This window comes from Scyliorhinus canicula, chromosome 11 (genome assembly GCF_902713615.1).
Source record: "Scyliorhinus canicula chromosome 11, sScyCan1.1, whole genome shotgun sequence".
Lineage (NCBI taxonomy): Eukaryota > Metazoa > Chordata > Chondrichthyes > Carcharhiniformes > Scyliorhinidae > Scyliorhinus > Scyliorhinus canicula.
This window is the reverse complement of record NC_052156.1, coordinates 165,608,116-165,635,771: the sequence shown is the minus strand read 5'-3', so window position 1 is coordinate 165,635,771 and position 27,656 is coordinate 165,608,116. Positions and strand designations below refer to the sequence as shown.

General features: G+C 48.1%; 1 protein-coding gene across 2 annotated transcripts in view; it reads left to right on the top strand.

Moving 5' to 3' along the window:
* The first annotated feature begins 10,986 nt into the window (after positions 1-10,986).
* frmd4a (FERM domain containing 4A) overlaps positions 10,987-27,656 on the top strand; it is a 734,343-nt gene continuing 717,673 nt past the window's right edge. For both annotated transcript variants that reach the window (XM_038811950.1, XM_038811947.1), the window contains exon 1: positions 10,987-11,114. The gene's annotated coding sequence lies outside the window, so the exon portion shown is untranslated. The remainder of the gene's footprint in view (positions 11,115-27,656) is intronic.

The following is a 27,656-nucleotide window of genomic DNA, read 5'->3' as shown; positions in this document are numbered from 1 at the left end:
CGAACAACATCCTGGGGGTTACCATTGACCAGAGACAGAACTGGACTAGCCATATAAATGGCTAGGAATCCTGTGATGAGTAACTCACCTCCTGACTTCCCAAAGCCTGTCCACCATCTACAAGGCACAAGTGAGGAGAGTGATAGGATACTCCACACTTGCCTGGGTGAGCGCAGCTCCAACACTCAAGAAGCTCAACACCATCCAGGACAAAGCAGCCCCGCTTGATTGACACCCCTTCCACAAACAAGCATTCACTCCCTCCATCATCAATGCACAGTAGCAGCCGTGTGTACCATCTACAAGATTCACTGCAGCAACTCACCAAGGCTCCTTAAGCGGCACCTTCCAAATCCATGACCACTACCACCTGGATGGGCAAGGGTAGTAGAATGTAACTTTCCACTTGTCAGCCCATCACCTGGTCCTGCAGAATGACACCGGCCAAATGGGTGCCCCCATCTCCCCCTGCGTAGCTCCCTCTGAGTGTTCTGGTTTCCTCCCACAGTCCAAAGATGGACAGGTTAGGTGGATTGGCCATGCTAAATTGCCTCTTAGTTCTAGGGATGTGCAAGTTAGGTGGGGCTATGGGGATAGGATGGGGGATTGGGCCTGGGTGTGTTGCTCTTTCGGAGAGTCGGTGCAGGCGCGATACACTATAGGGATTCTATGGATTCTATAACCTCTGCAGTTTAGTATTGAATTACCCTCACAATAAATAGTAACATTCCGTCCATTTATCCTTCCTAACTACTCTTGCACCTGCATACTAGCCTTTTGTGATTCATGCACTAGGACACCCAGATCCCTCTGCATGTCAGAGCTCTGCAACCTCTCATCATTTATATAATAAGCTTCTTTTTTATTCTTCCTGTCAAAATGAAAACATTTTCATTTTCCCACATTATAATCTATTTGCCAGGTCTTTGCCCACTCACAACTTATTATATCCTTCTATCGCCTCCCGGTCTCCTTTCACAAGTTTGCTCGAAATTAAAATGGTTTATTGTCACAAGTAGGCTTCAAATGAAGTTACTGTGAAAAGCCCTTAGTCGCCACATTCCGGCACCTGTTCGGGGAGGCTGGTACGGGAATTGAACTGTGCTGCTGGCCTGCCTTTACATAGAATTTACAGTGCAGAAGGAGATCCGCAAATCAATGTCCATCACCCAGGTAGGGCAGCACGGTAGCATTGTGGATAGCACAATTGCTTCACAGCTCTAGGGTCCCAGGTTCGATTCCGGCTTGGGTCACTGTCTGTGCGGAGTCTGCACATCCTCCCCGTGTGTGCGTGGGTTTCCTCCCACAGTCCAAAGATGTGCAGGTTAGGTGGATTGGCCATGATAAATTGCCCTTAGTGTCCAAAATTGCCCTCAGTGTTGGTTGGGGTTACTGGGTTATGGGGATAGGGTGGAGGTGTTGACCTTGGGTAGGGTGCTCTTTCCAAGAGCCGGTGCAGATTCGATGGGCCGAATGGCCTCCTCCTGCACTGTAAATTCTATGATCTATGAGAAGGAGGCCATTCAGCCCATCGAGTCTGCACTGGCTCTTTTTGAAAGAGCACCCTACCCAAGGTCAACACCTCCGCCCTATCCCCATAACCCAGTAACCCCGACCAACACTAAGGGCAATTTTGGACACTAAGGGAAATTTATCATGGCCAATCCACCTAACCTGCACATCTTTGGGCTGTGGGAGGAAACCGGAGCACCCGGAGGAAACCCACGCAGACACGGGGAAGATGTGCAGACTCCGCACAGACAGTGACCCAAGCCGGAATCGAACCTGGGACCCTGGAGCTGTGAAGCAATTGTGCTATCCACAATGCTACCATGCAGCAATTTAGCCCTGTGCTAAACTAGCCTCTTGATCACTCTGCCCATGACTTGACTGAAATACCTGCCGTTTAGTATGAGACAACATCCTCCGCTTTCATAAACAGATCCAATTCTCGCTTGAAGGAGTTCCGTAAATCAATGTCCATCACCCAGATAGGCAGCCCCTTCCAGAAATCCACTTTCCTCTGGGGAAAAGAGCCTGGCATTTAAACGAGATCTGATAATTAGACTGCTTAAAATAACGTTAAGCACCTCTGATCTATTTAATTGGAACACAAGAGTCGGGGGTTGTATGGATGGATTTTGTTTATTGTCACGTGTACCGAGGTACAGTGAAAAGTATTTTTCTGCGAGCAGCTCAACAGATCATTAAGTACATGGGAAGAAAAGGGAATAAAAGAAAATACATAATGGGGCAACACAAGGTATACAATGTAACTACATAAACACCGGCATCGGGTGAAGCATACAGGGTGTAGTGTTAATGAGGTCAGTCCATAAGAGGGTCATTTAGGAGTCTGGTGACAGTGGAGAAGAAGCTGTTTTTGAGTCTGTCCGTGCGTGTTCTCAGGCTCCTGCATCTCCTGCCCGATGGAAGAAGTTGGAAGAGTGAGTAAGCCGGGTGGGAGTGTTTTTTGCTGCCCGCTTTCCCCAGGCAGCGGGAGGTGTAGATGGACTCAATGGATGGGAGGCAGGTTTGTGTGATGGACTGGGCGGTGTTCACGACTCTCTGAGATTTCTTGCGGTCTTGGGCTGAGCAGTTGCCATACCAGGCTGTGATGCAGCCCGATAGGATGCTTTCTGTGGTAAATGATGGTAAGAGTTAATGTGGGCATGCTGAATTTCCTTAGTTTCCTGAGGAAGTACAGGCACTGTTGTGGTTTCTTGGTGGTAGCGTCGACATGGGGGGACCAGGACAGATTTTTGGTGATGTGCACCCCTCGGAATTTGAAACTGCTAACCATCTCCACCTCGGCCCCATTGGTGCAGACAGGGGTGTGTACAGTACTTTGCTTCCTGAAGTCAATGACCAGCTCTTTAGTTTTGCTGGCATTGAGGGAGAGATTGTTGTCGCTGCACCACTCCACTAGGTTCTCAATCTACCTCCTGTATTCTGATTCGTCCTTATTCGAGATCTGGCCCACTATGGTTGTATCGTCAGCAAACCTGTAGATGGAGTTGCGGGGGTAAAGTGGGTTGAGTGGTGTGAACAGGTCCCACGTTGAAGAATCGTACAGGCGTGATGGAGAACCTGGATATTGGCTGTTTATCTTTGTGAAATATTTGCAACTTTCAGATAGTTTATTTTCTCCGATGCCATATTGTGTATCAGCAGAGAGCAGATGTCCATTAAATTGATTGTGAGAGAGAGCTGCTGAGTGAATAAAGCTCTGGAATATTTTGACAGTGGGAATCATCCTATTGGTCTCATGTGTTTTCCAATAACTCAAAAATTAATTGCTGTTGTGAAGGGGTGATTATTTCTCATTTTAGTGATTTATCAAATGAGCCGAGTGTTTATTAACATGCTTTTAGGAGATTTATATTATTGATATATGTTGTGATATATTGCCTCTGCTGATAGCAAAACAGGGATCAAGTGTGATGGGAAACTTTCCTGGATGAGTGTAGCAACAACAACACTCAGGAAGCTCAACACCACCCATAAGACCATAAGACCATAAGACCATAAGATATAGGAGCAGAATTAGGCCATTCGGCCCATTGAGTCTGCTCCGCCATTCGATCACGAGAAATGTTCTTCATCCCCATTCTCCTGCCTTCTCTCCATAACCCCTGATCCCCTTATTAAAGATCGATTTAATGCTTGAATGGCGGAGCAGACTCAATGGGCCGAGTGGCCTAATTCTGCTCCTATGTCTTATGTCCTTGAGGTGCTGTTACCTACAGGGCTACAGACCAAGAGCTGGAAGGTGGAATTAGACAGAATAGTTCTTTCTCAGAGCCTCTCGAGACTGCTCCACCGATCAATACGATCATGGCTGATCTCATCCTGGCCTCAACTCCACCGTCTTGCCAGTTCTCTGTAACCCATTCAACTCGTTATCAATTAAAAACTATGTCAGAATCTGTAACCCAGGACAAATCTGGCACCCCATCCACAAACATTCTCTCATGGCACCACTGAATGCCTAATGTTAGCAATGTGTACCATCTACAAATGTTCTTTAGAAACTCGCCCAGGCTCCTTTCGCAGCACCTTCCAAACCCAGAACCCCCAGCACCTCAAACGGCAGCAGGCGCAGGGTAATACCACCACCTGCAAGATCCTCTCCAAGCCATACATCACCCCGACATGGAAATAGATTGCTGTTCCTGCATTGTGGCTCCGACAGAATCCTGGAATTCCCTTCCTAACAGCACAGTGGCTGTACCTACAGTGCATTCACTGCAGCAGTTCAAGAATCAAAGCAGCTCACCACAACCTTCTCAAGGAAAATTAGGAATGGGCAATAAATATTGGCCTACCCAGCGATGTCCACAACCCACAATCGGACAACAAAAAAATCTACTTACTTGGGGAAATTGTGCTGCCAATTAAATCCAATTAATGGGCGTCAGCTATCCCAATTGGCTGGAATGTGTGCGGAATGATGTCATTAGCATGGGTTCAATTCCTGTCCCTGCTGGGGTCATTTATAGAGGCCCTGCCTCCTTGCCTTGTGCCAAGCTGGATGAGCAATAATATCCCTCTTTATATAACCAATTCCCTCTCTGTAATGGAGAGAATTGCCTATATCCTCTCATGGACTAAGGCTATTATTGATCACCTGCGTACCCGCTCATTAAATCTTCCTACAGAATTCACCCAAGGAAATCCTGCACCAACTACTACATTTTTCTGCCAATTTGCACAAATCTGATTGATGGGCAAAATTCCTGGACATCCTGGGCAGAATTGTCTGGCCAAACGTTATGCCAAAGGGTAGTGCGATTGGGCAAAGGGCCTTGTTATATCAAAGAAGTGTATTTAATTCTATTTCAATTTGAAAGAAAGCAGTTAATTTCCTGGGCCATTGGTTCACAGTTACTGAATGATTTGCATCCTGATTGCATTACACGGGATTCTGGGGTCTTTACTGGTGATTTGGGGATTGTAAACAGCTTTTCTACCTGTTTTTCCATGGAAATGGCAAACTAGGGACTTTGTTCATCTTTTTCGAGTCCCCTTAAATAAAATTGCATGGTAGATGATCGGCTTTGCCCCGCTTGTCTGTCAGAGCGCTCAATAAAATGGAAACGAGGTTTTCCATCATTGAACGAAATACAAGAGGCAGAAATTTCGAAAATAAATATTCGGGTTAAAAGTTTCAGGAAATTGAGTCGATCACAGGGGATTAACTCAAACTGTAATCTGGAGAAGGATGAGGTAGAATTTCAAGAAGAGTCTTGAGCACAGAGGTGCAGTCTGGTGGTCAAAATATTGGAAGAAGCTGAGCATTGGTGAGGTATTGCCGTTACAATGTCTTATTGTCTTACCATAGCTTGATGAGGCTTTGCTTATTGTACCACAGACTTGAGGTAGTTGGTATAGTTTATCTTGAAACAATTTATTAATGACTATTAACAAAGACCTCAGGGTAAGCACATGGTTTACTGGACAGAGACTACTCTGCGTCTTGATCCTCTTGACCCTTTGATGTCAAACCTTTATCACGAATAACCTCATGGTCTCATTAACATAACCATTAACCCAGTACCTACAGAAGCAGCAAATGCAATTTCATCACCACATTAAAAGAAGGACTTGCATTTGTCTGGCATCTTTCATGATCGCCAAACATCCCGACGGGATTTACGGCAACGATTATGAAGGCGTGTGATTGCGGTGTACCTTGGAATGTTGTGCCAGAGTTTTGTAAAACTGCTGGGTCACTCCTTGACATCATGAAAGCAGTCCTTTCTCTGTTAGTCATGAGGGTCCCTAAATAAGCTGGCTGAGAAGGAAAGGCCAGGCAACCGTGTTTCTGCTATTTCACATCAGATAGCATCGCTCATTCTGTCCCTTACAAAGACCAGTTTAAGTATATTTTTATTAATTCATGGATGTAGGTTTCACAAGTGAAGCTAGTATTTATTGCCCATCGTTCGTTAAGCTTTATGTGATGGTTAGCCCCCATGTCACATAGATGATTTGGAGTTGGGGACCAAGGGCAATGTGTCCAAGTTTGCAGATGACACTAAGATGAGTGGTAAAGCGAGAAGTGCAGAGGATACTGGAAGTCTGCAGAGGGATTTGGATAGGTTAAGTGAATGGGCTCGGGTCTGGCAGATGGAATACAATGTTGACAAATGTGAGGTTATCCATTTTGGTAGGAATAACAGCAAACAGGATTATTATTTAAACAATAAAATATTAAAGCATGCTGCTGTGCAGAGAGACCTGGGTGTGCTAGTGCATGAGTCACAGAAGGTTGGTTTACAAGTGCAACAGGTGATTAAGAAGGCAAATGGAATTTTGTCCTTCATTGCTAGAGGGATGGAGTTTAAGACTAGGGAGGCTATGTTGCAATTGTATAAGGTGTTAGTGAGGCCACACCTGGAGTATTGTGTTCAGTTTTGGTCTCCTTACTTGAGAAAGGATATACTGGCACTGGAGGGTGTGCAGAGGAGATTCACTAGGTTAATCCCAGAGCTGAAGGGGTTGGATTATGAGGAGAGGTTGAGTAGACTGGGACTGTACTCGTTGGAATTTAGAAGGATGCGTGGGGGATCTTATAGAAACATATAAAATTATGAAGGGAATAGATAGGATAGATGCGGGCAGGTTGTTTCCACTGGCGGGTGAAAGCAGAACTAGGGGGCATAGCCTCAAAATAAGGGGAAGTAGATTTAGGACTGAGTTTAGGAGGAACTTCCTCACCCAAAGGGTTGTGAATTTATGGAATTCCTTGCCCAGTGAAGCAGTTGAGGCTCCTTCATTAAATATTTTTAAGGTAAAGATAGATCATTTTTTGAAGAATAAAGGGATTAAGGGTTATTGTGTTCGGGCCGGAAAGTGGAGCTGAGTCCACAAAAGATCAGCTATGATCTCATTGAATGGTGGAGCAGGCTCGAGGGGCCAGATGGCCTACTCCTGCTCCTAGTTCTTATGTTCTTATGTGGCGGGTAACATTTTGTCTATGTAAGTGTCATGTGAATGCCACTTTAAGAAATGTTTGTCTTCTCAAGTGGCTGCAGTGATGTCAATGTGTGGGTGGAGCTGGGCTCTGGCTCTGCCTTTTACTTTCGTTTTGAGCTGGAAGCTGTTTTTGGCTCTGAATTTTAGTTTCATTTTCAGTTGGAGAGGTGCATTCAAATTAACTGGTGTATGTTGGCCTCTCTCTCTGCATGCTAAAGAATGTCTCTAGATCACTTGATGATTTCAAAGTAATACCTGTTTCTGTAAGGAATGCAAACCTACTGTCTTTGTTAAAAAGGGTCTTTGACTTGTGGATATTGTTAGGAAAGTTACTAAGGGTTACCTATAGAGTATTGTATCTTTGAGGGGTTATTAATGTTGGTAGTTGATAAGATGTTTACTGTGTGTTTATAATATGTTAACTGGATTCACAGAATAAACATTGTTTTGTTTTAAACATACTTTAGCTCTCTGTTGCACCACACCTGTACAGTGGGCCGTGTGCTCCCCATAACCAAAATCTATTAAAAGTTGTGGGTTAGGTGAACTCTGTGATACACTTTGGTGTTCTCTAAACCCTGGTCCATAATAGTAAGTTCCAAATGATAGCTATCTCCAACAAGCTGCTGTCTCACAGCACCAGGGACCCCGGTTCAATTCCGGCTGCGGGTCACTGTCTGTGTGGAGTTTGCACTTTCCCCCCGTGACTGCGTGGATTTCCTCCGGGTGCTCCGGTTTCCTCCCACAGTCCAAAAATGTGCAGGTTAGGTGGGATTATGGTTGGAGAGTGAGCCCAGGTAGGGGGCTGGGATAAAGGTAAAATAAAGCTGAACCACAACCCCCACTTAACAGTCAATCCTCCCACCAGCAGCATCTCGGGAGTCATAAGCTGTCAGCAGGAGGGGGTGGGGGGTGGGGAAGGAAGGCATGGATGGAGGGGGTGGGGCGAGTTAGGGCAGGAGAACCAACAGAAGTGCGGCTGGGGAAGGTGGTACTTCCTGTGTCAGCATTGCTCAGGTGCATTCAGGGCTGTATTGCAGCCTTGCTCAGGTGCATTCAGGGCTGTATTGCAGCCTTGCTCAGGTGCATTCAGTGAGATATTGCAGTCTTGCTCAGGTGCATTCAGGGCTGTATTGCAGCCTTGCTCAGGTGCATTCAGGGCTGTATTGCAGCCTTGCTCTGGTGCATTCAGGGCTGTATTGCAGCCTTGCTCAGGTGCATTCAGGGCTGTATTGCAGCCTTGCTCAGGTGCATTCAGGGCTGTATTGCAGCCTTGCTCAGGTGCATTCAGGGCTGTATTGCAGCCTTGCTCAGGTGCATTCAGTGAGATATTGCAGGCTTGCTCAGGTGCATTCAGGGCTGTATTGCAGCCTTGCTCCGGTGCATTCAGGACTGTATTGCAGCCTTGCTCAGGTGAATTCAGAGCTGAATTGCAGCCTTGCTCAGGTGCATTCAGTGATATATTGCAGCCTTGCTCAGGTGCATTCAGGGCTGTATTGCAGCCTTGCTCCGGAACATTCAGGGCTGTATTGCAGCCTTGCTCAGGTGCATTCAGTGATATATTGCAGCCTTGCTCAGGTGCATTCAGGGCTGTATTGCAGCCTTGCTCAGGTGCATTCAGGGCTGTATTGCAGCCTTGCTCAGATGCATTCAGAGCTGTATTGCAGCCCTGCTCAGGTGCATTCAGTGATATATTGCAGCCTTGCTCAGGTGCATTCGGGGCTGTATTGCAGCCTTGCTCAGGTGCATTCAGGGCTGTATTGCAGCCTTGCGCAGTTGCATTCAGGGCTGTATTGCAGCCTTGCTCAGGTGCATGCAGGGCTGTATTGCAGCCTTGCTCAGGTGCACTCAGGGCTGTATTGCAGCCTTGCTCAGGTGCATTCATGGCTGTATTGCAGCCATGCTCAGGTGCATTCAGAGCTGTATTGCAGCCTTGCTCAGGTGCATTCAGGGCTGTATTGCAGCCTTGCTCAGGTGCATTCAGAGCTGTATTGCAGCCTTGCTCAGGTGCATTCACTGCTATATTGCAGCCTTGCTTAGGTGCATTCAGGGCTGTATTGCAGCCTTGCTCAGGTGCATTCAGGGCTGTATTGCAGCCTTGCTCAGGTGCATTCAGGGCTGTATTGCAGCCTTGCTCAGGTGCATTCACGGCTGTATTGCAGCCATGCTCAGGTGCATTCAGAGCTGTATTGCAGCCTTGCACAGGTGCATTCACTGCTATATTGCAGCCTTGCTTAGGTGCATTCAGGGCTGTATTGCAGCCTTGCTCAGGTGCATTCAGGGCTGTACTGCAGCCTTGCTCAGGTGCATTCAGGGCTGAAATGCAGCCTTGCGCAGATGCATTCAGGGCTGTATTGCAGCCTTGCTCAGGTGCATTCAGGGCTATATTACAGCCTTGGTCAGGTGCATTCAGGGCTATATTGCAGCCCTGCTCAGGTGCATTCAGGGCTGTATTGCAGCCTTGCTCAGGTGCATTCAGGGCTGTATTGCAGCCTTGCTCAGGTGCATTCAGTGAGATATTGCAGCCTTGCTCAGGTGCATTCAGGGCTGTATTGCAGCCTTCCTCCGGTGCATTCAGGACTGTATTGCAGCTTTGCTCAGGTGCATTCAGGGCTGTATTGCAGCCTTGCTCAGGTGCATTCAGGGCTGTATTGCAGCCTTGCTCAGGTGCATTCAGTGAGATATTGCAGCCTTGCTCAGGTGCATTCAGGGCTGTATTGCAGCCTTGCTCAGGTGCATTCACTGCTATATTGCAGCCTTGCTCATGTGCATTCAGGGTTGTATTGCAGCCTTGCTCTGGTGCATTCAGGGCTGTATTGCAGCCTTGCTCCGGTGCATTCAGGGCTGTATTGCAGCCTTGCTCCGGTGCATTCAGGGCTGTATTGCAGCCTTGCTCAGATGCATTCAGAGCTGTATTGCAGCCTTGCTCAGGTGCATTCACTGCTATATTACAGCCTTGCTCAGGTGCATTCAGGGCTGTATTGCAGCCTTGCTCAGGTGCATTCAGGGCTGTATTGCAGCCTTGCTCAGATGCATTCAGAGCTGTATTGCAGCCTTGCTCAGGTGCATTCAGGGCTGTATTGCAGCCTTGCTCCGGAACATTCAGGGCTGTATTGCAGCCTTGCTCAGATGCATTCAGAGCTGTATTGCAGCCCTGCTCAGGTGCATTCAGGGCTTTATTGCAGCCCTGCTCAGGTGCATTCAGTGATATATTGCAGCCTTGCTCAGGTGCATTCGGGGCTGTATTGCAGCCTTGCTCAGGTGCATTCAGGGCTGTATTGCAGCCTTTCTCCGGTGCATTCACTGCTATATTGCGGCCTTGCGCAGGTGCATTCACTGCTGTATTGCAGCCTTGCTCAGATGCATTCACTGCTATATTGCAGCCTTGCTCAGGTGCATTCACTGCTATATTACAGCCTTGCTCAGGTGCATTCAGGGCTGTATTGCAGCCTTGCCCAGGTGCATTCAGGGCTGTATTGCAGCCTTTCTCCGGTGCATTCACTGCTATATTGCAGCCTTGCTCAGTTGCATTCACTGCTATATTGCAGCCTTGCTCAGGTGCATTCAGGGCTATATTGCAGCCTTGCTCCGGTGCATTCACTGCTGTATTGCAGCCTTGCTCAGGTGCATTCACTGCTATATTGCAGCCTTGCTCAGGTGCATTCAGGGCTGTATTGCAGCCTTGCTCAGGTGCATTCAGAGCTGTATTGCAGCCTTGCTCAGGTGCATTCACTGCTGTATTGCAGCCGTGCTCAGGTGCATTCAGGGCTGTATTGCAGCCTTGCTCAGGTGCATTCAGGGCTGTATTGCAGCCTTGCTCAGGTGCATTCACTGCTATATTACAGCCTTGCTCAGGTGCATTCACTGCTATATTGCAGCCTTGCTCAGGTGCATTCACTGCTATATTGCAGCCTTGCTCAGGTGCCCTTGTCCCTCTGCTGCCGGGTGATGGACAGCTGCGCAGGCTGGCACCGCCTGGGGGGGAGTGGCAGAGCCTCTGTCTCTCTGCACACTCACTGTGTTATACACTCACTGGGGAAGATTGCAATAATGCAGACTCTCAGACCGAACTGTGTCAGCACATGATGCACATGGACATGCAAATGGATGCTTTTCCGTCCTGAAAATACAAGGTAGGCTTTAAAAAAAAAAGAAATAGATATTTGTGTGATCAATAATGAAGATATGAAATCTGTGTATACTGAAGGATCCTGACTGTGCAGTGTGGGATGCTGCAATTGGGTTTTATTTTGCTGAAGGTTGAAAATCTCAATCCCCCCCCCCCATGCCTAGAATTAAAAGCAGTGCAATTGGGAACATGTCTGTGCAGACATTGCCTTTGAGGCTGCCTGCTCCTGGCTGCTCCTGGCAGCTGCTGGTGTGTGTGTGTGTGTGTAGACCTGTTGCAAACACTGTACCTTTTTTGGGGGGAGTTCTGCTGCATTGCAGTCTATTAACTGAGGATGTCAGGACTGCTTTTGTACGTGCAGATGGATTTCAGAGCACACAAGGAGCTGCATCAGGGCAGGCAGGCAGTTTGCATCCTTGGATTCTGCAGGTGGGGGTGGCATTGAAAATCCCAGTGTAAAAAAATGAATGAAGATTAAGATGCAGGCCCAGAAGAGGAGTGACTGTTCCAGACTGAGTGACAACTTGCGTTGGCACTAAACCTTCACCAGCATCTCCCCCGCCCCCCCCCCACCCCAACCCTTTATTGAATCATCAGTCAACTTTATAAAGCGTGGAATCTTTTTGTTAAATGAAAGACGTGTCTACCTGTTAATCGTTATTCTTTTTAAAAATAAATTTAGAGTACCCAATTATATTTTCCATATCAGGGGCAATTTAGCGTGGCCAATCCACCTAACCTACACATCTTTGGGTTGTGGGGGCGAAACGCACGCAGACACGGGGAGAATGTGCAAACTCCGCACGGACAGTGACCCAGAGCCGGGATTCGAACCCGTGTCCTCAGCACTGTAGGCAGCAATGCTAACCACTGTGCCACCGTGCTGCCCCGTTAATCGTTATTCTTTGTTAGTGTCACAAGTAGGCTTGCATTAACACTGTAGTGAAGTTACTGTGAAAATCCCCTCGTTCTCTCCTCACTTCAAGAATTGCCATGAAAAGCACAGAAAGCTGAAGCTGTATCCTATTGTACAGGTCTGGCAGCATCAGCGGAGACAGATAGACAGAGTTCAGGGCTGTGACCTTCACAATGAGTATAGAATTGAGGATGTGCTGGCACATCCACCCACCTGAAACATCTTTCTGGCCACTCCGATGCTGGCAGGGCCGCAGAGCCTTTCCACCCTTTTCTGTTTCAGATTTCCAGTATCTGTGGTATTTTGCTCGTCCATCATATTGTGTTTGCTGGATAGAGCCCGTTTGGTGGCCAGGGGGGTTCTGAGTTCAAGTCCCACTCTGGGACCTGAGCACAAAAGGTCCAGGCTGACACAGAGCACAGTACTGAGGGAGGACTGCGCTGTTTGGATTTGGATTTTGTTTATTGTCACTTGTACCGAGGTACAGTGAAAAGTATTTTTCTGTGAGCAGCTCAAACAGATCATTTAGTACATGTAAAGAAGAAAAAATAAAAATAAAATACATAACAGGGCAACACAAGGTCCACAATGTAACTACATAAGCATTGGCATCAGGTGAAGCATACAGGGTGTAGTGTTAATGAGGTCAGTCAATAAGAGGGTCATTTAGGAGCCTGGTAACAGTGGGGGAGAAGCTGGTTTTGAGTCTGCCCGTGCGTGTTCTCAGACTTCTGTATCTCCTGCCCGATGGAAGAAGTTGGAAGAGTGAGTAAGCCGGGTGGGAGGGGTCTTTGATTATGCTGCCCGCTTTCCCCAGGCAGCGGGAGGTGTAGATGGAGTCAATGGATGGGAGGCAAATCCGTGTGATGGACTGGGCGGTGCTCACGACTCTCTGAAGTTTCTTGCGGTCCTGGGCCGAGCAGTTGCCATACCAGGCTGTGATGCAGCCCGATAGGATGCTTTCTATGGTGCATCTGTAAAAGTTGGTAAGAGTTAATGTGGACGTGCCGTATTTCCTTAGTTTCCTGAGGAAGTATAGGCGCTGTTGTGCTTTCTTGGTGGTACCGCCGATTTGGGTGGAACAGATTTTTTGGTGATGGGCACCCCTAGGAATTTGAAGCTGCTCACCATCTCCACCTCGGCCCCGTTGATGCTGACAGGGGTGTGTACAGTACTTTGCTTCCTGAAGTCAATGACCAGCTTTTTAGTTTTGCTGGCATTGAGGGAGAGATTGTTGTCACTGCACCACTCCACTAGCTTCTCTATCTCCCTCCTGTGTTCTGACTCATCGTTATTCGAGATCAGGCCCAATATGGTCGTATCGTGAGCAAGCTTGTAGGTGGACTTGGAACCACATTTTGCCACGCAGTCATGTGTGTACAGGGAGTAGAGTAGGGGGCTAAGTACGCAGCCTTGCAGGGCCCCGGTATTGAGGACTATTGTGGAGGAGGTGTTGTTTTTTATTCTTAGTGATTGTGGTCTGTGGGTCAGAAAGTCAAGGATCCAGTTGCAGAGTGAGGAGCCAAGTCCTAGGTTTTGGAGCTTTGATATGAGCTTGGCTGGGATTATGGTGTTGAAGGCGGAGCTGTAGTCAATAAATAGGAGTTTGGACATGAGACATTGAACCGAGACCCTCATCTGGCCCTCCCGGGTGGGTGTAAATGATCCCATGGCATCGTTCGGGAGTAAGAAGAGGAGAGTGCTCCCTAGTGTATCGCAAAATCAGATCGTTCGGTCATTATCACATTGCTGTTTGTGGAGCTTGCTGTGGGCAAATTGGCTGCTCCGTTCCCTGCACGATAACAGTGACTACACGTCAGAAATACGTCATTGGCCGAAAAACACTTTGAGACATTGTGTGGTTATGAATGATGTCATGCGAGCCTTTCCTGCATTGCAATTGGCTTTGTTGTGTGGAATGGGCACACCAACGTAGGCTGGAGCAGAAACTTTAAACACTGGATATTTCCTGAAGCAGGCTATTGTCGGCAGCTTTCTCAGTGTCTTCCTTCTGACATTCATCATGATCAAAAACTGTCTGATTACATAGAATATAGAACATAGAACACTACAGCGCAGTACGGGCCCTTCGGCCCTCGATGTTGCGCCAACCTGTGAAACCATCTGAAGCCTATCTGACCTACACTATTCCATTTTCATCCATATGTCTATCCAGTGACCACTTAAATGCCCTTAAAGGTGGCGAGTCTACTACTGTTGCAGGCAGGGCGTTCCACACCCCTACTACTCTCTGAGTAAAGAAACTGCCTCTGACATCTGTCCTATATCTACCACCCCTCAATTTAAAGCTATGTCCCCTTGTGTTGGTCATCACCATCCGAGGAAAAAGACTCTCACTGTCCACCCTATCTAACCCTCTGACTATCTTATATGTCTCTATTAAGTCACCTCTCAGCCTTCTCCTCTCTAACGAAAACAACCTCAATTCCCTGAGCCTTTCCTCGTTTGTTCAGGCAACGTTTGCTACACCACCTGCCCCTCACATGATTGTTCCTGGCTCTTAAAATTTTTGCATAAAAATATGTTCAAGGTGACATACTTGACCGTAGGATTGGTGTGACATTGTTGTGTTAACAACTTGAAATCAGCTTCAAAACCACCGGTGCAGGTGTGGCAAGCCCTGAGCAACCCAATTTCCAGCTTAAAACCAAACACTGGCTTTTGGCCTCTTTCAGTTGGTTCGAGAACCTCTTCAATTCTCACAGCTGCTAAATAGATAACATTGTGGAGCCTCATAATGTTTCATGAAGTGTTAACACAAAATGGGTTTTGTTCTTATCAGGCTTTTGTGAAGAATCAAATTAAGTTGTACACTATTCTATAACCTGACAATGTTCACTTTAATGAACTGAATCTACTTGAGGCATCTTTTGCATGTTTAAACTAGCTTATCTGGATAATTAAATTGTTTGAAATAAGTTTTCTCATAAAAAAGGGCACTTGAGAAGTGATAATTCCTACTGTGAATGGAAATGTAGTTGTACATGTCTCGGGTAATGTTTTATGCAGTTGTGTGCAGGAGCAACAATTTCCTTTTCTACAGGTCCCTAAAATACTGTCAATCAAAACAGTAAGAAGTCTTACAACACCAGATTAAAGTCCAACAGGTTTGTTTCACCTGAGGAAGGAGCAGTGCTCCGAAAGCTCGTGTTTGAAACAAACCTGTTGGACTTTAACCTGGTGTTGGAAGACTTCTTACTGTGCTCACTTGAAACTTATGTAACCCGCACATGCGTAGTTAAACATAGAAATCAGAAGTTGCTGTCAGTAATTCTACACTTCCGCGTAAGCTATGCTATTGTGGTCCCCTACATTGCAACAATTAGAAATCACTGAACTGATGTGAACTTGCCTTTTTAACCCTATTTGTCTTGGTGTATAACTTTTTCAAAGATCGTTCCAGATGATTGAATGAGGTTTAACGGTTAATTCCAATAAAATAATTGTATATGGTGAAGGAATAAGTCTGCAGCTTGTCTTTTACCTTCAGAAAGTTTATTTTCAGGTCAGCTTTAATGGATTGTCAGCCGCCCTCTGTTCTCCCCACCCTCCGCATCCAACGGTTCCAGCTGTGACTATTTACATTTAAACTCATGATCATCACCTGTCTTTAACAATGCCATTGCGGCAACAATCTGATTGTCAAAGGATGAAATTGCTGATACATTGACAAGAACTGGGTTTCTTAATCGGTTAGAAAGTACAGAATTATGATTGAACAACCTGTTTAACTCTGGAAAAGTAATTTCATATTTGTGAAATGTCCTCGTTTAAAATATGATTGAATAAAAAATTGTTTATGATGTTTTAGCATCTGCCTTAATCCCATGTGTATGTCCCAATTGGGGTGGCACAGTGGTTAGCACTGCTGCCTCACAGCGCCAGGGTCCCGGGTTCCATTCCGGCCTTGGGTAACTGTGCGGAGTCTGCACGTTCTCCCCGTGTGTGCGTCGGTTTCCTCCCACTGTCCAAAGATGCACAGGTTAGGTGGATTGGCCATGATAAATTGCCCCTCAGTGTCCAACGGTTAGATGGGTTACAAGGTAACGGGCAGGGGAGTGGGCCTAGGTAGGGTGCTCTTTAAAAGGGTCAGTGCAGACCCGATAGGCTGAATGGCCTCCTTCAGCACTGCAGGGATTCTGTGTTTTTCGTCCCTGGTTTGCTTTCTGAGAGATTACCTCAGTGGTTAACCTGGTTAATGGCTGGTTAACCTGTTTTATTAAATCACTGTTGCTGGATGTGTGGAGATCTCTGAACTTGGGTCCAAATTCAAATGAACTTTGGTAAAGTGGAAGCCCACAGCTCACAGATCGCAGGATCTTTCTGGGCAGTGGCCAGCACCATAACCTTGCTGCTGACTGCAGAATCCAGGCCCTCAGCTCCCTGGTCAGTAGAAACATTGCCACACACCCGGGTGTTGGATGGGATTGAAGATCACTCAACTTTGACACTCCAGGGCAGCGCACGACCCATACATTGCACACTATGTTAAAATGTTTCTGGGCTTCCATGTCCCAAACCTCACTAACAGCCCCACCTGAAGGATTCTGTCACCCACTGTTTTACCATTCCACCAAATCACTTTTTATACGGGGCGATTTTCCAGCCGTGTTGCGGCCGGTTCAAATCCCTGTTGGTGGAAAAATTCCGGGAGAGGTCGGAAATGGAATCTGCGTCAGGTGCAAAACAGTTTACGATGTTCCCGGGCCCTTCCAGCATAAGTAATTATTTAGATATGTTTTAACATTCAAACTCGACATGACGTTGAATCTCCTGGGAAAGTGCTGTTCCCACTCCCCCGGTGTGACGTGGCGCCAGCAGGAATCACTACTGGGCTCCACAAATAGAGATCTGACGTGATGACCGCGCTGGAGGGCTTGGAGGCCACTCTGGCCCCCGGGTGGGCGGGGACATGGCCGGGCGGCAGGGCCTGAAGGAGGCGGGGTCTGAAGGAGGCGGGATCAGAAGGAGGTGGGGTCTGAAGGAAGCGGGATCTGAAGGAGGCGGGGTCTGAAGGAGGTGGGATCTGAAGGAGGCGGGGTCTGAAGGAGGCGGGTTCTGAAGGAGGCGGGGTCTGAAGGAGGCGGGGTCTGAAGGAGGCGGGGTCTGAAGGAGGCAGGGCCTGAAGGAGGCAGGGCCTAAAGGAGGCGGTATCTGAAGGAGGCGGGGTCTGAAGGAGGCGGGATCTGATGAAGGCGGGGTCTGAAGGAGACGGTGTCTGAAGGAGGCGGGGCCTGAAGGAGGCGGGATCTGAATGAGGCGGGGTCTGAAGGAGGCGGGGTCTGAAGGAGGCAGGGTCTGAAGGGGATGGCGGCCGAAAGGGTGGCACATACAGGGCGACCCATTGGAAGGCCCCAGATGCCCCTGTTTTATGTCTGGGGGGGGCTGGGGTTGGAGGGTGGGGGAATGTAGTTCACCCTCATGATCTATGTTCTATGAAAGAAGCCAAAGGCATGCCTTGTTCAGATTTTTGTACAATTATTTGGATTTCCCGTGCATCAAAGGATGTGTTGAGAATTAGAATGAAGGGAGTGGCTGGGAAGGTGCAGAACTACATCGCACACGGCCAGTTTGGATTTCAGGGAGGAAGGGGAACATTAATTAGAAGATCAATGGATGAAAGGAATTCAGAGTTTGATTAGGAATCGGGTGTTGGGTTTGGAGTCTTTGAAGAAGCAATCAGTTGGCTTGGCTGGATTAAGCTCTTGACAGGCACTGGAGACATCGGAGTAGACTGGAGAGATAGAGAAATCTTTACATGGGACAAGTAGAAACGGTGAGAGTATCAACCGGGGAGTTGGAGAAGAATCGGAGATCGACAAGGGTGTTGTTGATCATCACTCCAGTTCAATCTCTGCAGAAATGATGATTGAAGAGGTGCTTGAAGTCTCAGAATCTGGTGTTAAGGCTGGGGGGCATGCTGAATGATAACATCTGTTAGATTTACAGATGACATAGCACTTGTTTTAAGCACAGCAGAATTACAAAATTAGTAGATAGACTAGTTACAGCAGACAGGAACTTCAGAAAGAACATTGACAAAACCAAAGTTCGTTATAATGCTCATGAGGAATTGAATCAATTATCACTGTATTGAACAGTCTGCTGCCATGTTTGACATGTATGGCCCCACTTGCTGCATCAGGTTTAGAGTCCGGTAGCACAGTCATGGTCTGCATTGTAGATGTCTTCCTGCTAGTGGTGAAAGTGTCATTGATTTTTGCACTATCGGGCATTGAATAAGAGCTTTAAATCAAATGCCAATTAATAATCCAAGCAGTATTTCTTAAACTGAGTGACCTTGGCTCTTGGAATTTGCTGGAATGCAGAACTTTGATTCTGAATTTGGATTTATCGAACAAATAGGGTGAGCAAATGCTGGTATCTTTTCTGACATTTCTATAAATGTGATGATTGCAGACCAAGGTGGTTGGCACGTGACTACGTGATGGCGCAGTCATGTGAAGCGTTACGGGAATGTGGCTTGTCTGAATTCCCCTCGATCCCGGGCAGAGTAAGGTGTTAGTGAGAGTTGGTATGTTTGATTAATAAACATCCCGTTTGCTGAAAGTCCCTTGTGCAGTCTTTGATTGAACAGACCACACAGAACCAATGGTGTCAGGGCTGGTAGTGTAGCACAGGGACTTCCAAACATTGACCCACTTGTCTTCGATGAAAACTTGGTGGACAATTGGAGCAGATTCAAGCAGGAGTGGGTCATCTTCGCTGATGCAGCCCTGTCTGTAAAAGACAGTTACAAGCCTGTAATCTACTCAACCTGGCAGGTGCCACAGTGATCGCGAAGTTTAGATTGTTTAAATTCGATTCGGAAGAACGTAAAGAGGGTCCCGCAATTATTCTACAGAAACTCGAAGAAATAGGCTCCCAGCTTAAAAACATAATTCTCGGCCGCCACATATTCAATTCTACTAATCAGAAACCGTTTGAACCAATCCAGTCCCATGTGGAAGCACTAAAGGTCTGAGCAGAAAAATGCATTTGGAGCCTTTATTGACGAATTCATTAGAGATCGGTTGGTAGGCGTCACAGAAACCGATGTACTCCTGAAACAGCTACTGGAGCAGAAGTACCTGACTTTACAATCTGCTTTGGGAATGTGTATCTTAAACAAGCAGACCGAGAGACAGAACAGGGAATTCAGGCGGGAAACGGCGCAGTTTACGAGAGAAATAAAAACATGTGCAGTACAGGAGGCGCTCTGCATCCACTGCAGCAGCCAGCAGTCTGTGTGCACAATTAATGAAATGAAATGAAAATCACTTATTGTCACAAGTTGGCTTCAGATGACGTTACTGTGAAAAGCCCCTCGTCGCCACATTCTGAAGCATTGCATGAAGAATTTCAGCGGGAAACGGCATTGTTACGGCAGTGTACTGAAGTATTTTCAGTTCAGGGGGGTGCCCTGCACCAACAGCAGTCGGCACCAGCTCCAAACAGGGCACGATTTTCCACCTTTGGAGAAAAGGGTGTAATCACGGTGGCATGTGGCATCTCTTCCCTGGCAGCGATCCCTCTCGCTCTCCCATTCCAGCGGTACCCCTGCCAGTCACTTTCTCCAGGAACAGGCGTGTAACCAGGATCAGTGAGTTATAATCTCACCTGATTGAAAGCACCAAGGCACCATCAACGCAGCCATCCATGCCACATTGCGGAAGTATGGAATTGGCCACTCAAACAGGAGAAATATCTATTACACGATAGATAATCTCAACCAATGCCCGGTTAAATGTCAAAATCGACACAGGGGTGAAAATCAATGTTCTATCCAGAAATAAAACTGTGAGAAATAGATCCCGAGGCAACACCGGACCCCAACCAGCAGTCTGACCCCCGGAGCTTACGGTGGACAATCAGCACCGAGGCCGTGGTCACATTTCACCGCGTCCAGGGAACCCTCGACTTCCGCGGTGCGGCCCGAATTCTCAAACCGCGACTCAGACTCCGGGGCTGCATCACGTTAGGGGCCATTCAAGCTGGCCCAGAGGACCACGCTGTGAAGCTTCAGGCTCTGCAGATGTTTGGGCGCAGTGACATTTCTGACGGCCAGACAATCAGCAAGCACCCTGTAATCTCCACGCAAGTTTAGATGACTCGATCACACCAACAATATGTGCCCCAAGAAGGATACCGATTGCAATGAAACAAAAGGTTTTCAAAGAGCCGAATTGAATGATAGAAATGAGCGTAATTATCCTGTTGGGTCTTTGGTTACCTTACTGTAGTGTGTTTGGTAGCACTACTGTGTGTAACATGTGTTACTCAATCCAGTCGCAGCAGAGGCTTTGTGCAGCTTGATGAAGAAGGCTCAAAGTCGTCCAGAGGTATTGAAAGGTTTATTGAGTAACAGAATTTAACAACTGCGTGAGTTCTTACTTTAAGATCAATACCAGTAGAAAGGTCACAATGTTTATATACAGTAGCTATATCTGACCACACTAGTAGCCCTGAGCTAGATCTATGCTCCTGCTCTTGTCACAGTCTGATCACCAAGGGAGGCAGAGAGCCGCTTGCGACTGGCTTTTATACCCGCCAGTGCTGCCCCCTAGTGATCTTTCAATTTCCCATCAACCCCTTATGTACAGACCCATGTAAAGATCACATTGCGTTTCAGCAATAGAAGTAGCTATGGTGTAAAAGGGGTATGGACAGTACATGTATCAACCCTGTACATTTAAACACAACGTTACTCAGACCACCCCACCCCATGAAGACAATAGAACAGGTCACCTCTGACATATACAAGCAGAGTATTTAGTATGTTAGACGCACAGTGCAGATTTTGGCGAATCACACTGAATTTGACAGCCTCAGGATTGACCACATTCATGTCTCCGGTCGGCAGATCATGTTTTCTCCGAATGCCACCTGGTGCCTCTACCGGCAGTGAGGATTTTCACCGCTGTGTGGAACAGCACTTTTCAGATCGACCAGGTGAAATCAGAGTTGCTGATCTGGGGCGGTACTGTGCAGCGGGACATCACCCCCGTTTCCTAAACAACGTCAGGGTCTCAATTTGAAACACAACCCGACAAAGCACCAATTCCGGGTCAATGTGGTAAAGTACGTGGGCCCCTCCCACTGACAGATGTTGGTGTTAAACCTGATCCAGAGGAGACTGTGGCTGTACGCCACATGGCCATTCTGCTCCATAAGCACGTTTTACAATGCTTCTTGGCTGTGACAAACTATGTCTCAAAACTCATTCCTTGCTATAGTGAAGTCACTAGAGCACTTTGTCAACTCCTACACCAGGATGTTGACTGGTGTTGACAGGAACACCCACAGGCAAACGATCATTGGCATCGCACGGTAGCATTGTGGATAGCACAATTGCTTCACAGCTCCAGGGTCCCAGGTTCGATTCTGGCTTGGGTCACTGTCTGTGCGGAGTCTGCACACTGTGTGTGCGTGGGTTTCCTCCGGGTGCTCCGGTTTCCTCCCACAGTCCAAAGATGTGCAGGTTAGGTGGATTGGCCATGATAAATTGCCCTTAGTGTCCAAAATTGCCCTTAGTGTTGGGTGGGGTTACTGGGTTATGGGGATAGGGTGGAGGTGTTGACCTTGGGTAGGGTGCTCTTTCCAAGAGCCGGTGCAGACTCGATGGGCCGAATGGCCTCCTTCTGCACTGTAAATTCTATGATATCTATGATCGCCACCAGTTTTACAATGCTCCAGTGTCCAAGCTCATGGCCCTCACGTCAGCAGACATGTCACATCACGCACTTTGTGCAGCATGAATACAAAATGGTGGACCAATAGCCATTGCCTCGAGGGTACTCTGACACGCAAACTTGGTTTGTAAAAAGAGTCCTGGGTTTTGCGTGTCACAAATTCCACAACTTCATCTATGGTCACCCGGCAACTGTGGAGCCTGACCACTGGCCGCTCATACCCATCCTGCAGAAGCCTCTTCACACTGTCTCTGAACAGCTACAATGCAGGCGAGACGCTCACACTAATCGGTGGCTGCTTCCTCGAGATCCCTCCCCGTCGCTCCCTGAATCTCCAGTCTCTGCTCCATTCTTTCCAATATCTCTGGGTGGAGGCCAAAGTGGTTCCTATGGCCGACCTTACGGCCGTCGTGAGGTCCTGCTTTATAGAGTCCCTGTGTTTTTGGGACTCTATCGAAAGAAGCTCCATTCACTGCTCCATCGGTGGGTGGGCCGGCGTTTGCGTTGGTGATCCCACTCGGTCCGCCATGCTCAGCTCCGCTTCATGTGTCTGTTCACTCGAGGATCTGGACATCCCTCTCACAACTTTTATTTTTGCTGTTTTTCCCTGTCCGTGACTGGTTTGAATGCATTTCCTTGAATGGTTGTTAGTTTAAGGTGAGGGTGGGGGTACATTTTGTTATTTTGGTATCCGATTTACGGGCCAAAAGGGCCTAAATTGAAACTCCAAAGGAGAGCCACATTTAGTGTGACTGCTCCACACATCACCACCACCGGAAGTCAATATGGGACATGTTCAATGACTCCTTGTCCTGGGGTTTGCTGCCTGCTACATAGGCCTCTATTTCTCTGATTTTAAAGATGGATAAGGACCTATCGGATTGTTGGGTCCTATGGTCCCATTTTGCTCTTGAATGTGCTGGCAAAGGTAATCATAGAACATAGAACAGTACAGCACAGAACAGGCCCTTCGGCCCTCAATGTTGTGCCGAGCCATGATCACCCTACTCAAACCCACGTATCCACCCTATACCCGTAACCCAACAACCCCCCCCCCCCCCCTTAACCTTACTTTTGTTAGAACACTACGGGCAATTTAGCATGGCCAATCCACCTAACCCGCACATCTTTGGACTGTGGGAGGAAACCGGAGCACCCGGAGGAAACCCACGCACACAGGGGGAGGACGTGCAGACTCCACACAGACAGTGACCCAGCCAGGAATCGAACCTGGGACCCTGGAGCTGTGAAGCATTTATGCTAACCACCATGCTACCCTGCTGCCTAACTGCCTATCGAGTCCTAACTTGCAGAGGTGATTGCAGAAGACCAGACAGGATTTGTTCAGGGCTGGCAGTATCTAGCTAATGTACGGCTGCTGTCTTAACAATTAACTTTCTTTTACCATTTCTTTCTTTCTTGTCTTTCCTTATATATATTTAACCCCCCCCCCCATGCTTTTCACCTTTCCTCAACCTTTCTCCCCTTTGCTTCCCCCTTCCCCTCCTACCACATCTACATCTGTCACAGTTTACCCTCTGATAGTTTCTCTGCTGTTTGGCCTTTCACATATTTTGTTCTCTCTAGGGGCTGCCATTAGCACTCTGTTCCCTTGGTTTCTGTGGTTTTAGCACCAGGTTTCCCTGGGTTTCTGTGGCTATGACTCATCATTCTCCCTCCACAGTATAAATATTACCCACTTTCCCTGTCTTATAGCCATGATGTGGAGATGCCGGCGTTGGACTGGGGTGAGCACAGTATGAAATCTGACAAAATGAGGAAGGAGCAGCGCTCCGAACGCTAGTGATTCGAAACAAACCTGTTGGACTTTAACCTGGTGTCGTAAGACTTTCCACCTGTCTTATAGCTATGACATAGGGTCATCTAGACTTGAAACGTCAGCTCTTTTCTCTCCCTACAGATGCTCCCAGACCTGCTGAGATTTTCCAGCATTTTCTCTTTGATGCCGGCTCTGACCTGTTCACTGCCTTGATTGGTTAGTGAGCTCTCGAACTGGATCGATACAGATTCTGACTGACTTTCTTCACTGCAGCTCGCAGTATGGAGACCCAATCTGTGACTCCTTGTAGCACTCCACAGCGTTTACATGATGCATCTGCCTCCTGGCACCCTCCCCCACATCCCATTTCTCTCCCGTTGCACAGGCTGCCGGGGAACATGCAAATGGACACTCCAGGTGGAACTAAATTGCCGTAGCAGGGAGTTGGAAGGTTGAATGGTCTCCTGACACTCTGATTCTAATTTACGATTCTAACATTGCAAAATTCATTCCTCGGTGGCCAGTATAAGTTATAATCTATTAATAACATTCCACTATTCCGCCATACAGTGATGCGATGCAGAAATTCTAAACCTAAGTATTTGTTGTACATTTGCTGGCAACACAGAGAATTATCCACTTAGCTTGGGTGAGGGCGGGTTGAAAATGATGCACTGCATCACAGTGGCACTTTTGTCAAATTAAATTCATTACGTTTTAATGTAAATTAACAATACGATACCAATTCAAGAACATCAGCCAGTGCTTTATATTATAGCCCAATTTGTGTCAGCATCTGACCCACACACGCTATAAATCGATAAAAGCAGTAAGAAAATTGACAGCAGCAACTCAGTACAATTGAAGCTGTTTATGGAATTCTGAAGGTTTGGTGAATTGATGTGAGGCTGATCATACCTTTCAGTAAATTCAGCTGTGCCCTTTGCAGACTACACGTCTTACCTCAATCATTTTCCCAGGCAGGTATGATCATACAAAACCGTTAGGAATACGCTGAGCGTGGTGTTGGGAATACCCTTAGCGTGGTGTTGGGAATACGCTGAGCGTGGTGTTGGGAATACCCTTAGCGTGGTGTAGGGAATACGCTGAGCGTGGTGTTGGGAATACCCTTAGCGTGGTGTTGGGAATACGCTAAGCGTGGTGTTGGGAATACCCTTAGCGTGGTGTTGGGAATACGCTGAGCGTGGTGTTGGGAATACCCTTAGCGTGGTGTTGGGAATACGCTGAGCGTGGTGTTGGGAATACGCTGAGCGTGGTGTTGGGAATACCCTTAGCGTGGTGTTGGGAATACGCTGAGCGTGGTGTTGGCAATACGCTGAGCGTGGTGTTGGGAATACCCTTAGCGTGGTGTTGGGAATACGCTGAGCGTGGTGTTGGGAATACGCTGAGCGTGGTGTTGGGAATACGCTGAGCGTGGTGTTGGGAATACGCTGAGCGTGGTGTTGGGAATACGCTGAGCGTGGTGTTGGGAATACCCTGAGCGTGGTGTTGGGAATACGCTGAGCGTGGTGTTGGGAATACGCTGAGCGTGGTGTTGGGAATACCCTTAGCGTGGTGTTGGGAATACCCTTAGCGTGGTGTTGGGAATACCCTTAGCGTGGTGTTGGGAATACCCTTAGCGTGGTGTTGGGAATACCCTTAGCGTGGTGTTGGGAATACGCTGAGCGTGGTGTTGGGAATACCCTTAGCGTGGTGTTGGGAATACGCTGAGTGTGGTGTTGGGAATACCCTTAGCGTGGTGTTGGGAATACGCTGAGCGTGGTGTTGGGAATACCCTTAGCGTGGTGTTGGGAATACCCTTAGCGTGGTGTTGGGAATACGCTGAGTGTGGTGTTGGGAATACCCTTAGCGTGGTGTTGGGAATACGCTGAGCGTGGTGTTGGGAATACCCTTAGCGTGGTGTTGGGAATACCCTTAGCGTGGTGTTGGGAATACGCTGAGCGTGGTGTTGGGAATACGCTGAGTGTGGTGTTGGGAATACGCTGAGCGTGGTGTTGGGAATACGCTGAGCGTGGTGTTGGGAATACGCTGAACGTGGTGTTGGGAATACCCTTAGCGTGGTGTTGGGAATACGCTGAGCGTGGTGTTGGGAATACGCTGAGCGTGGTGTTGGGAATACGCTGAGCGTGGTGTTGGGAATACGCTGAGTGTGGTGTTGGGAATACACTGAGCGTGGTGTTGGGAATACCCTTAGCGTGGTGTTGGGAATACGCTGAGCGTGGTGTTGGGAATACGCTGAGCGTGGTGTTGGGAATACGCTGAGCGTGGTGTTGGGAATACGCTGAGCGTGGTGTTGGGAATACGCTGAGCGTGGTGTTGGGAATACGCTGAGTGTGGTGTTGGGAATACCCTTAGCGTGGTGTTGGGAATACGCTGAGCGTGGTGTTGGGAATACGCTGAGCGTGGTGTTGGGAATACGCTGAGCGTGGTGTTGGGAATACGCTGAGCGTGGTGTTGGGAATACCCTTAGCGTGGTGTTGGGAATACCCTTAGCGTGGTGTTGGGAATACGCTGAGCGTGGTGTTGGGAATACACTGAGCGTGGTGTTGGGAATACCCTTAGCGTGGTGTTGGGAATACCCTTAGCGTGGTGTTGGGAATACGCTGAGCGTGGTGTTGGGAATACACTGAGCGTGGTGTTGGGAATACGCTGAGCGTGGTGTTGGGAATACCCTTAGTGTGGTGTTGGGAATACGCTGAGCGTGGTGTTGGGAATACGCTGAGCGTGGTGTTGGGAATACGCTGAGCGTGGTGTTGGGAATACGCTGAGCGTGGTGTTGGGAATACCCTTAGTGTGGTGTTGGGAATACGCTGAGCGTGGTGTTGGGAATACGCTGAGCGTGGTGTTGGGAATACGCTGAACGTGGTGTTGGGAATACCCTTAGCGTGGTGTTGGGAATACGCTGAGCGTGGTGTTGGGAATACGCTGAGCGTGGTGTTGGGAATACGCTGAGCGTGGTGTTGGGAATACGCTGAGCGTGGTGTTGGGAATACGCTGAGCGTGGTGTTGGGAATACCCTTAGCGTGGTGTTGGGAATACCCTTAGTGTGGTGTTGGGAATACGCTGAGCGTGGTGTTGGGAATACCCTTAGCGTGGTGTTGGGAATACCCTTAGTGTGGTGTTGGGAATACCCTTAGCGTGGTGTTGGGAATACGCTGAGCGTGGTGTTGGGAATACCCTTAGTGTGGTGTTGGGAATACCCTTAGCGTGGTGTTGGGAATACGCTGAGCGTGGTGTTGGGAATACGCTTAGCGTGGTGTTGGGAATACCCTTAGCGTGGTGTTGGGAATACCCTTAGCGTGGTGTTGGGAATACGCTGAGTGTGGTGTTGGGAATACGCTTAGCGTGGTGTTGGGAATACGCTGAGCGTGGTGTTGGGAATACGCTGAGCGTGGTGTTGGGAATACGCTGAGCGTGGTGTTGGGAATACCCTTAGCGTGGTGTTGGGAATACCCTTAGCGTGGTGTTGGGAATACCCTTAGCGTGGTGTTGGGAATACGCTGAGTGTGGTGTTGGGAATACGCTTAGCGTGGTGTTGGGAATACGCTGAGCGTGGTGTTGGGAATACGCTGAGCGTGGTGTTGGGAATACGCTGAGCGTGGTGTTGGGAATACCCTTAGCGTGGTGTTGGGAATACCCTTAGCGTGGTGTTGGGAATACGCTGAGTGTGGTGTTGGGAATACGCTGAGCGTGGTGTTGGGAATACGCTGAGCGTGGTGTTGGGAATACCCTTAGCGTGGTGTTGGGAATACCCTTAGCGTGGTGTTGGGAATACGCTGAGCGTGGTGTTGGGAATACCCTTAGCGTGGTGTTGGGAATACGCTGAGCGTGGTGTTGGGAATACGCTGAGCGTGGTGTTGGGAATACGCTGAGCGTGGTGTTGGGAATACCCTTAGCGTGGTGTTGGGAATACGCTGAGCGTGGTGTTGGGAATACGCTGAGTGTGGTGTTGGGAATACGCTGAGCGTGGTGTTGGGAATACCCTTAGCGTGGTGTTGGGAATACCCTTAGCGTGGTGTTGGGAATACCCTTAGCGTGGTGTTGGGAATACGCTGAGCGTGGTGTTGGGAATACCCTTAGCGTGGTGTTGGGAATACGCTGAGCGTGGTGTTGGGA